Source organism: Poecilia reticulata, linkage group LG15, assembly GCF_000633615.1.
Source record: "Poecilia reticulata strain Guanapo linkage group LG15, Guppy_female_1.0+MT, whole genome shotgun sequence".
Taxonomy (NCBI): Eukaryota; Metazoa; Chordata; class Actinopteri; order Cyprinodontiformes; family Poeciliidae; genus Poecilia; species Poecilia reticulata.
Window position 1 is genome coordinate 27,517,922 of NC_024345.1, and position 8,579 is coordinate 27,526,500.

Here is an 8,579-nt window from a genome sequence, read left to right on the forward strand (position 1 = left end):
CCCCTCTTAGCTGTGCAAGTTCAAGTGCACGGACGTGACGTTCCCGGCGAACTTGAACGTCAGGCGGCGGACGGACACCCGACATACAAAAACATGGGCCGGGCCGAGGCACCCGAGTGGGAGTGGGGAGTGGGAGGAGGGACAGACAACACCATTGGACGATCATTAGAGAGAGAGAGAGAGAGAGTGAAGGAGAGGAGGGGGCTGGACATGAGAAATAGACCCAGCGCAAGCCAATGGACACAGAGATCAGGGGGGCCGGACAAGAGGCACTGCGAGGGAGGGAGGAGTGTGTGTGAGTGTGCGGGTGTGTGAGGCAGAGAGATGTATAATGAAAGCAATATGCAGAGAGAAAGAGGAAGGTGCATGCAGAACAGGGCACTCACTCTGCTGCATGCAGTGTGCGCCCTGAATGTGTGTGTGTCAGAGAGAGAGAGAGAGAGAGTACCTGGACCCACGCGTGTCCCCAGAGCGCGTACACAACATTAGGAAGAGCAAAAGAAACGGGAAGGAATAAGTGTGTGTGGCTGCAGTGAACATGAACGGCAGGTTGAACCGCCAAACAGCAGCATGTTCTGATCCAGGCCGCAGGTTCCGGATGTCAGGAAACATCCAGAACCGGCCCAACGTCGATTGGGGCCAAAGGCAGAACCAGGCTTGGTTTTGGGGCAGTTTATCCAACAAAAAATTATCATTTTGAAAATTTGTGGGAACTCTTTGCCCTTGTGTGTTTAAAAATAGTAACAAATACATTCAGACCTCATTCATTTAGGGTGTTTGTTTCTTTTCCCACAATGCCACACAGCAAATCCCAACCAAGGCTCTTTCTGTTATTCCCATTCATGCTTGGTTTCTCTCTGGGTTCTCCGGCTTCCTCCCACAGTCCAAAGACATAACTGTTATATTGATTGTCTAAATTTATCTTAGGTATGTTTACAATAGAAATATCCTCATCACGTCCTATAGTGGGGAAATTCTGGTGTAACAGCAGCAGCAAAGTGACAGATTAGCTTCACACAATGATAAAAATGAAATATGTATTGAATAAAAAATAACATACTGTACAGTAAGGTGAAATACAACATAAAATACTGTACAATTATATACTTGATCCAAAGGAATGTGGAGCTGTGTAGGATCACTTTAAAATGACAATACATGCAATATATATTCACGTGTATTTCTGCATTAAAACAAATTATTTACAATAAGTGGCAGTAAAGCTGTGCAAATAACAACAGAAGTGTTATTTTAAATAAAAAATGTGTAAACATCTGGTGTTGGGAGCGTGATGATTCCAGAGCCCAACAGCAGCAGGGAGGAAGGATCTGTGACGACGCTCCTTTATGAACGGAGGACGCAGCAGTCCCACACTGAAGTAGCTCTCCAGCTTTATGCTTTGAGTTGGAGACATTGTCAAGTAGTGATGTTATTTTATCTAGCTTCTGTCTCTTCAGTCTGCTCTGATGCTTCCTGTAAAGAGCATCGGCGGTGTGAGTCCAGTCCGGTTTATTGTTCAGGTGAACTCTCAGGTAGAATCTCGTTGTCCACTCCCTGGATGTTGACGGCTGTCATTGAGCTGGGATTGTGCCTGCAGAGGTGAAGGTGTGACTGCATAGTAGTTTGTCCAATGAGTCTGTTTGTTGCCCTGTGATGGACTGACTACCTGTTCAGGACGAACCCCGCCTCTCACCCAGTGACTGCTGGAGTTATGCACCGGCCTGCAAGTGAAAGTGAGCATAGACGATGAACAGTCGACCTCTTTCTGGTAGATATCATTTGCCAGAGTCAAATAAGCATATTTCCTAAAAGTAGACATTAAGTACTACTTTTCACGATTAAGTACACGATTCTATGATCGTGCAGATTATAGAAAATAGCAGTTGACAGAGAGGTTATGCAGCAAATACAAGGCAGGTGCAAATCGATACATGGTTTGTAAGATGAAGACCATTTCCATCCAAACCTGAAAAAATCTACCACGAAAAATCAACAATGCAACAATTATAAAATAGCAAAGAGGCAAAATGTCCAGGATCCAGTCCAGAACCAACTCTTACCCTTAATGTTGCATCAAAATGAACCATTAGAGCCCTAAAGAGCCCATTTATTAATTATTACCCCATTGAATATCTTTGGATTTACATTTTTCCCCCCTTGTATTTTGATTTTATACCTGAAAATAAACTACTTTACTATTATGTATGTAACCATTGCACAGCACTTATTTCTCACTATTTCATACTTTTGTCATGCCTGACTTTCCAGGTATGCAATAGATTAATTATAGGAATCTATTTCACAGGATACAACAGTATTTCATATTCACTTGAGTGGTCAATATGAATATTTACTTTTTAAGTAAATCGGTTAAATTTTCTATACTATATTCATAGTTTACTGTTACGAAATATACTTATATGGTTCATATAAATATTATCTACCAGAAGGGTGAAAGTATCTTAGTTTGATCGGGAGATAATGTTTATTATGATTAATAAGAGTCAACCGGTCCAAATTGAGATGAAAAACAAAATAAATGGAAATATGTTGATAATGCAGAGTTTTAATATATTATAGCATAGCATATTATACTTTATACAAGTTTTGAACAGTATCTTGCTGTTTTTCTTCATAATTTATCAGAATTCATTTGAATTGGTAAGGCTAACACCTACTAAGCTGTTGTTGGACACGGCACAATATTAATGGCTATAAACCGTCTACATCTGGTCATTTCTGCCGAATAGCATCTGTGTTACCCGGCATCAAACTGGTTACATCAAACCATCTCATCATCTTCAGCACGTCAGTGTGCTCCATCTCTGCCAAGAGGGGATTGAACCTTCAGATTTCTCAACAGACACTGGAGTTTGCACATTCCCTGTGCTAGTTCAGATCCTGTGGCTTTATGGAAATGATGCTGATAAACGTAATCAGCTGATCTACCCAGGCAGCGCCGTCAAAGTAACTTCAGGACAATACAGGATGTATTTTGACAGAGCGTACAGAGACAAACTCACCAACATTCTCAGACATCAGGTCCCAAAATTGCAGATATTAGTTTCCAGATTTAGATTTCTTACATTTGCTGTTATCTGTTTTGCCTTGCACTGCTTTGTTAGGCATTACGGTACTTACTGTGTTAGAGCAGGACCAGAGATGCACCGATCCGATACTGGTGTCTTTATCGGCCCGATGCAGATAAAAAGTCTAGCTCATGTATCTGTGACAATGTTCCCAATCCCTAAGGGCAGATCTATTCACTCTAACTCTATGTGCTGTGCTCTGCTTTGTATTTGATGATGTATTTAGGTGTGTACAGTTATCAAACAAATTTGTAATTCAACACATTTATAACTGTGCTTAAGAAAAAAGAAACATTTTGGGTCAATTCGGCACTATGTTTTTCTGTACTGGATCGATGTTTGCCGATACCAAGACTCAGATATCTGTATCGGTATTGGAAGTGAAAACAGTGGATCGGTGCATCAGGGCAGCAGACTTCCTGTCTCTCTGTGGAAACAAGTCAGCATCCAGAGAAGGAAGGAGACGCAGTCCTGAGAAAAATATTGTATATTAATCAAGAAAATCTGCATGAGAATCAGACTCAGCTGACTCCTACATGGGTTTTCCTCCTATGGAAACTTCAGAGAGCGCATCAAATATTAGAAATGTGAAGCATTATGAAAAATTAAATGATATCTCTTTAAAAATGTTGTGTGCAGTGGATTAAACACTATTATATTCACCATTTACAAGTAGATCAATAATCAAAAGGATTTTCCACAGAATGGGTTGATTCTTGTTATTAAATATGTAAAAAAAAGAAGTGAAAACCTGCTGGAGGCAGGTTTGTTTTTTCTCTCTGGTTCTGCAGTTCTGTCCGGTGTTCTGCTTGTTCAACAGAGTCAACAGAGTTCTGAAGGCCTGGCCAAGTTTAATTAGTTCCATTTCCAAGAAATCTGAGAAAATTGTCATGTATTTATGCAGATTTATTTGCAGTTACAGGGTGTTCGAAATGAGACTCCAGCACAGACGCAGAGGCAGAAGAAAAAAAATTAATTAGCTTCATTAAAAAATAACCATTAAGCTTAGTCTTTCTTCTGTATGATTAAAACTGCAGCATCTCTCAGTTCTTTTAACAACAGAATAAATCAAAATTTTAACTTTGGAAGAATTTTCCTTTCATTTACAACCAATAATCTGAAAAACTGTAAATTTCTGACCCTTCCTGGAGTCTGGGCCGTTTTTTATTTTATTTTGTGGAAGTTAAAACCTTTTACCCCGTTCATCATTTTATCATCCATCTGTTCATCCAGTCATCCATTCATCCCTTTATCATTATCCATTTACCATCCATATATTCCTTTTTCATCCATCCATCAAAATATCCATTCACTCCTCTGTCATCCATTCATTTGAAATCCAACCATCAATTGCTTTGTCATCCATCCCTTTACCATCCATCCATCCATCCATCCTTTTATCAACCATCTGTCTTTGCCCATTTATTTATCATTCATCCATTTATTCATAATCCATCTTTTAACCATCCATTCTTTTTCTTCCATCCATTCATCCATCCATCTGTTCATTCATTAATTCATTCATCTCTTTATTGTTATCATCCATCAAAATATCTATCAATTTATTTGTCATCCATCCATTAGACATAAACCTAATCAATTTATTCCCATTTATTAATTTATCTTCCATCCATCCCTGTTTTCATAAATCCAAACATGTCTTTTCATCCATCCATCCATCCATCCATCCATCCATCCATCCATTCCTCTGTCCTTCTGCGGACGCCGGTAGTGAGAGCGGGCCGCTTAATAACTTTCAGCTGTCTAAGGATGGAGTTGCATACCGTACAGAGGACGGTGTGCTGCTGCTGCTGGTGGTGGTGGGGGTGGAGAGGAGGAGAAGGAGGAGAAAAAAGAAGAAGGAGAAGAGGAGGAGGGGGAAGAGACTGTAAACACGCTTGTAATAAAGAGGGTTTGGTAATATAAGACGCGGGGCTTAAATCTGCAAAAGCGCAGCGAGAGCAGAGCAACTCGGCGCGCTCCAATCACTGTTTTTATCTTTCTTTTTTGGGTATCAAGATAGGAGAGAGAGAGAGAGAGAGAGAGAGCGCCATGGACGGATTGGACCGAAAGAAGGACTGAACGGGGTTACATTCAAGCGGCTTAGGGGAGCGGAGAGATTCCCCCACCAGCAGCCGCGAGAGGAGGCGGCAGCGGCGGCTGCAGCTGGAGGTCTGCGGCTCGGTGTCCTGGAGCCCGACGGAAGAGGACGCACACTTAATACCGACGGAGGGCGGGGGAGATGGAGGGGGCGGCGGGGAGGTGAGAGGCTGGTGGTGGACGAGCGAGACAGGACAGAGAGGAGGAGGAGGTGGAGCGGGGTGACGGAGAGAGAGACGGGGAGAGAGGGAGGAGGCGGCTCGGCGTCAGGGGGGGGAGAGAGAAGAATGCGTGACCACAGAGGGAAATATTTCTGCAGGTTGAAACTCGCCGCGTGGCTTGTAAGAGCGGGGCCGGTGCGCGTGCGTGAATGGATGTGTGGAAGTTCGTGCAGATTTAAAGCAATTCAGTTGGACGAGGAATGAAACTCCATTTATGTTTAGTAACAAATCCAAAAGTATTATTGTTATTGAGGACGTTCTGCTTCAGGGCCACTCCTGCGCCGGTTCGAGCCCACCGGTTGTCATTTCGTACCCTTCTCCTTCCATTTTGCACCCGCAATCCAACCATTTTGTATTCATGTTTTTCATCGTTGCATCAGTTTAATTCTCTTTGTAGCTCAGAGTGTTTTCATGAATTATGGAGATAATTCATTAGAACAACGCGGACGTTTCGCAACCACATTCAATAGATCCTGTTGCTCCATTCTGCTCAATTACGTTTTAATTCCAAAAACTGAACACGTTTAATTATTCTCCCGATGCTTCTATAATAATCCATAATTTATGCCACTGAAGTCAGAGAAAGTGCACAAATGTGGTTAGAAGTTAGCGGGAATTTTTATGTCTTTTTTTCTGTGTTTTGGTCATTTTAAAGATAATTTATGTAACTAAGTAAATGGTCCAAACTAAATGGACAACAGATGCTCATGGTGTAAAAATATAGACATTTTTTTAGGGAGAAACTGGTACGAAATGGAAGAAGAGGAGCACGGGAGGGATCAGACCAGAGCAACTCTGAACCACAACCTGCTGGTAGATATTTTACTTATAGAGAAAATTAAATAATCGATTTAAAACATCCCGCGGGAAGAACTGATGGTTAAAAGAAACGGGCGAGAACTTTAAATATTTCGAGTACGAAACGACCAAATCTGACTCTTAGGACACACATCAGCATTAGAACCTGCTCAGTTCGGTTCGTATATAAGATGACAGTCTGGTTCTAATTCTTCCACAGTGTTTGCATGCAGAGCGGTTCTCCCTCCTTTCGTGTTCTGGCAGGAGGTTAAGAGAGTGAATTTCCTGAAAACTTGCTTAAAAACGGCATCCTTTAAACTGGCCTGTGTCCTCCTGGTTTTGTGCTTGTGGTTTAAAGGGGCCCATCGTGTTTTAAACAGCCTCTCTTCACACATCCGAGAGCGCTAACCTTGACCTCTCTCCATCTGTCGGTGACAAAGGACGCTTTTTGTTTTCTCCTCTTCTCCTCTGCCCAGATACCCCTCGTTCCCCCTCCCCGACCCCTCTTCCTCCTCTGAACCAGACCCACTCACTCTCTTTCTCTCTCTCTCTCCAAACCGAGGAGGGACCTTGAGCTAAAACCTGCAGAGCCTCTCGGAATCGGGTAGCGGCGGCGCACAGAGCGACTCTCCCCGGTTCCATCATAAATCAGCCATGCAGAATGTGCCGAGGTACAGCGGCAGGAACTCTGCATGCCCGGAAGAAGCTGCGCGCCTCTGCATATCTTATATTTGATCTTAGAAACACACAGGCTGATTTGGGAGCCGCATGCGAGTTGCGCTCAGGTGGAGGTGACACTGCAGTACCTTCTCTCTCTCCTTTATGTAGGCCACTTTATTCCTCCTGTTCAGCACTTTTACGCGCTTGTTCAGGCGGTTCAAGGCAGCACACGCGGCGCGCACACAGAGTGATGGAATGGACAGTGGAGGACTTTGATAAAGCTTCATAAATCCGTTAAGAAGGAGTGGTCACATGCTCTCCTTTCCCCTGCAACGCACGGCGGCCCCGGGGAAATTGGGGGACTAGAGGGGGGCGCATTTCAATATATGTAAATGACTTGGAGAGGTGGAGTGAGGAGGGGGTGGAGGGTGTTGGAGATACAGAGATAAATCAGTTCTGCACACAGTTCGCCCCCCACACGTTTTTTTTTTCTGCGCTCCTTGTCATGCCTTGGCTTTTCTCCATCAGACATCGCTTTTGTTGCTTTTGTCACAATTAACTCTGTGCGTAAAAATTCACCGCGAAACATTAAGAGGGTGGGGCACAAACTAGGAATAACAAATTAAAAAAAAGTTAAATTTATTTTTAAAAAAGAAAATAAACAGGCTCTAAAATCAAGTGACCAAATAAATGAATAATGTTCGGATTCTTAAAGTGAAAAGCCACGGAACGCAAGATTAAAATGATGCTGACTGAACAAAACCAAACCCAGAGTTAATTCATGTAAGTCTTTTGCTATTTTGTTTTATTCTTATTAATTGTTTATTGGGTTTGTTTTGGTTTCAGTTGCTCTCATTTTAGGATAATTTTATGAAAAAAAAAGAAAAGAAACGACGCAAATAATACTAAAAAGAAATAATAAAGTATCTTCTGGTTTCGGTTTTTATTTCCACAGAGAATTAACTCTATATCCCTCATAAATCTGATCCCTTTTCCTCTTCTTTTTGTGTGCGTGTGTGCGTGATCGTGTGTGTGTGTGTGTGTTCATGTGGAGGAATTTCAAACCACCACATAAATACACTTTGCACACACACCTTCCCCACGGCCGCCACCAGCCTTCTATCCAAAAGGCTCAACTGTAACGAGAGCGCAGTGGGTGGATTTTTTTTTCTTTTTGCGGAGCTCCATTATCACATCTGGGGATGTGCGCACACGGAGCGGAGTCGGGCCGGTGGTATTAGATGAAATCGGGCGGGATTACATGGTTATAGAGCAAATTATCTGAGCCCTCCAACACCCAGCACCACCCGTCCTACATGCCTCCACCTCCCAGTGTGCCTCCAATCTCTGCTGCTGTTTGATGTGGCTGCTGGCTCTGGAATCAACGAAGTTGTCCGTCAAATAAAGTAGGAAAAACAAAACAAAAACAAAAAAAAACAGACGAGGTTTTGTGCGGGTGCAAAATCCTAAATAAAATGAATGAATCGCCTTGAATAAAGTATTCATGACCCTTTAATCTTAATAATTTCATGTCCCAAACCTGCAGCGTCAAGGAATTAAAATTTAACCAAGACGTAAATGGTAAAGGACATGTGATTCTATATTTTTTCACAAATTACAAATTTGACAAGTGTGACGTGCATTTGAATTAAAACCCCCTTTCCTCTGATACCCCTAAATGTAAAAAAAAAAAAATAATAATAATAATTAT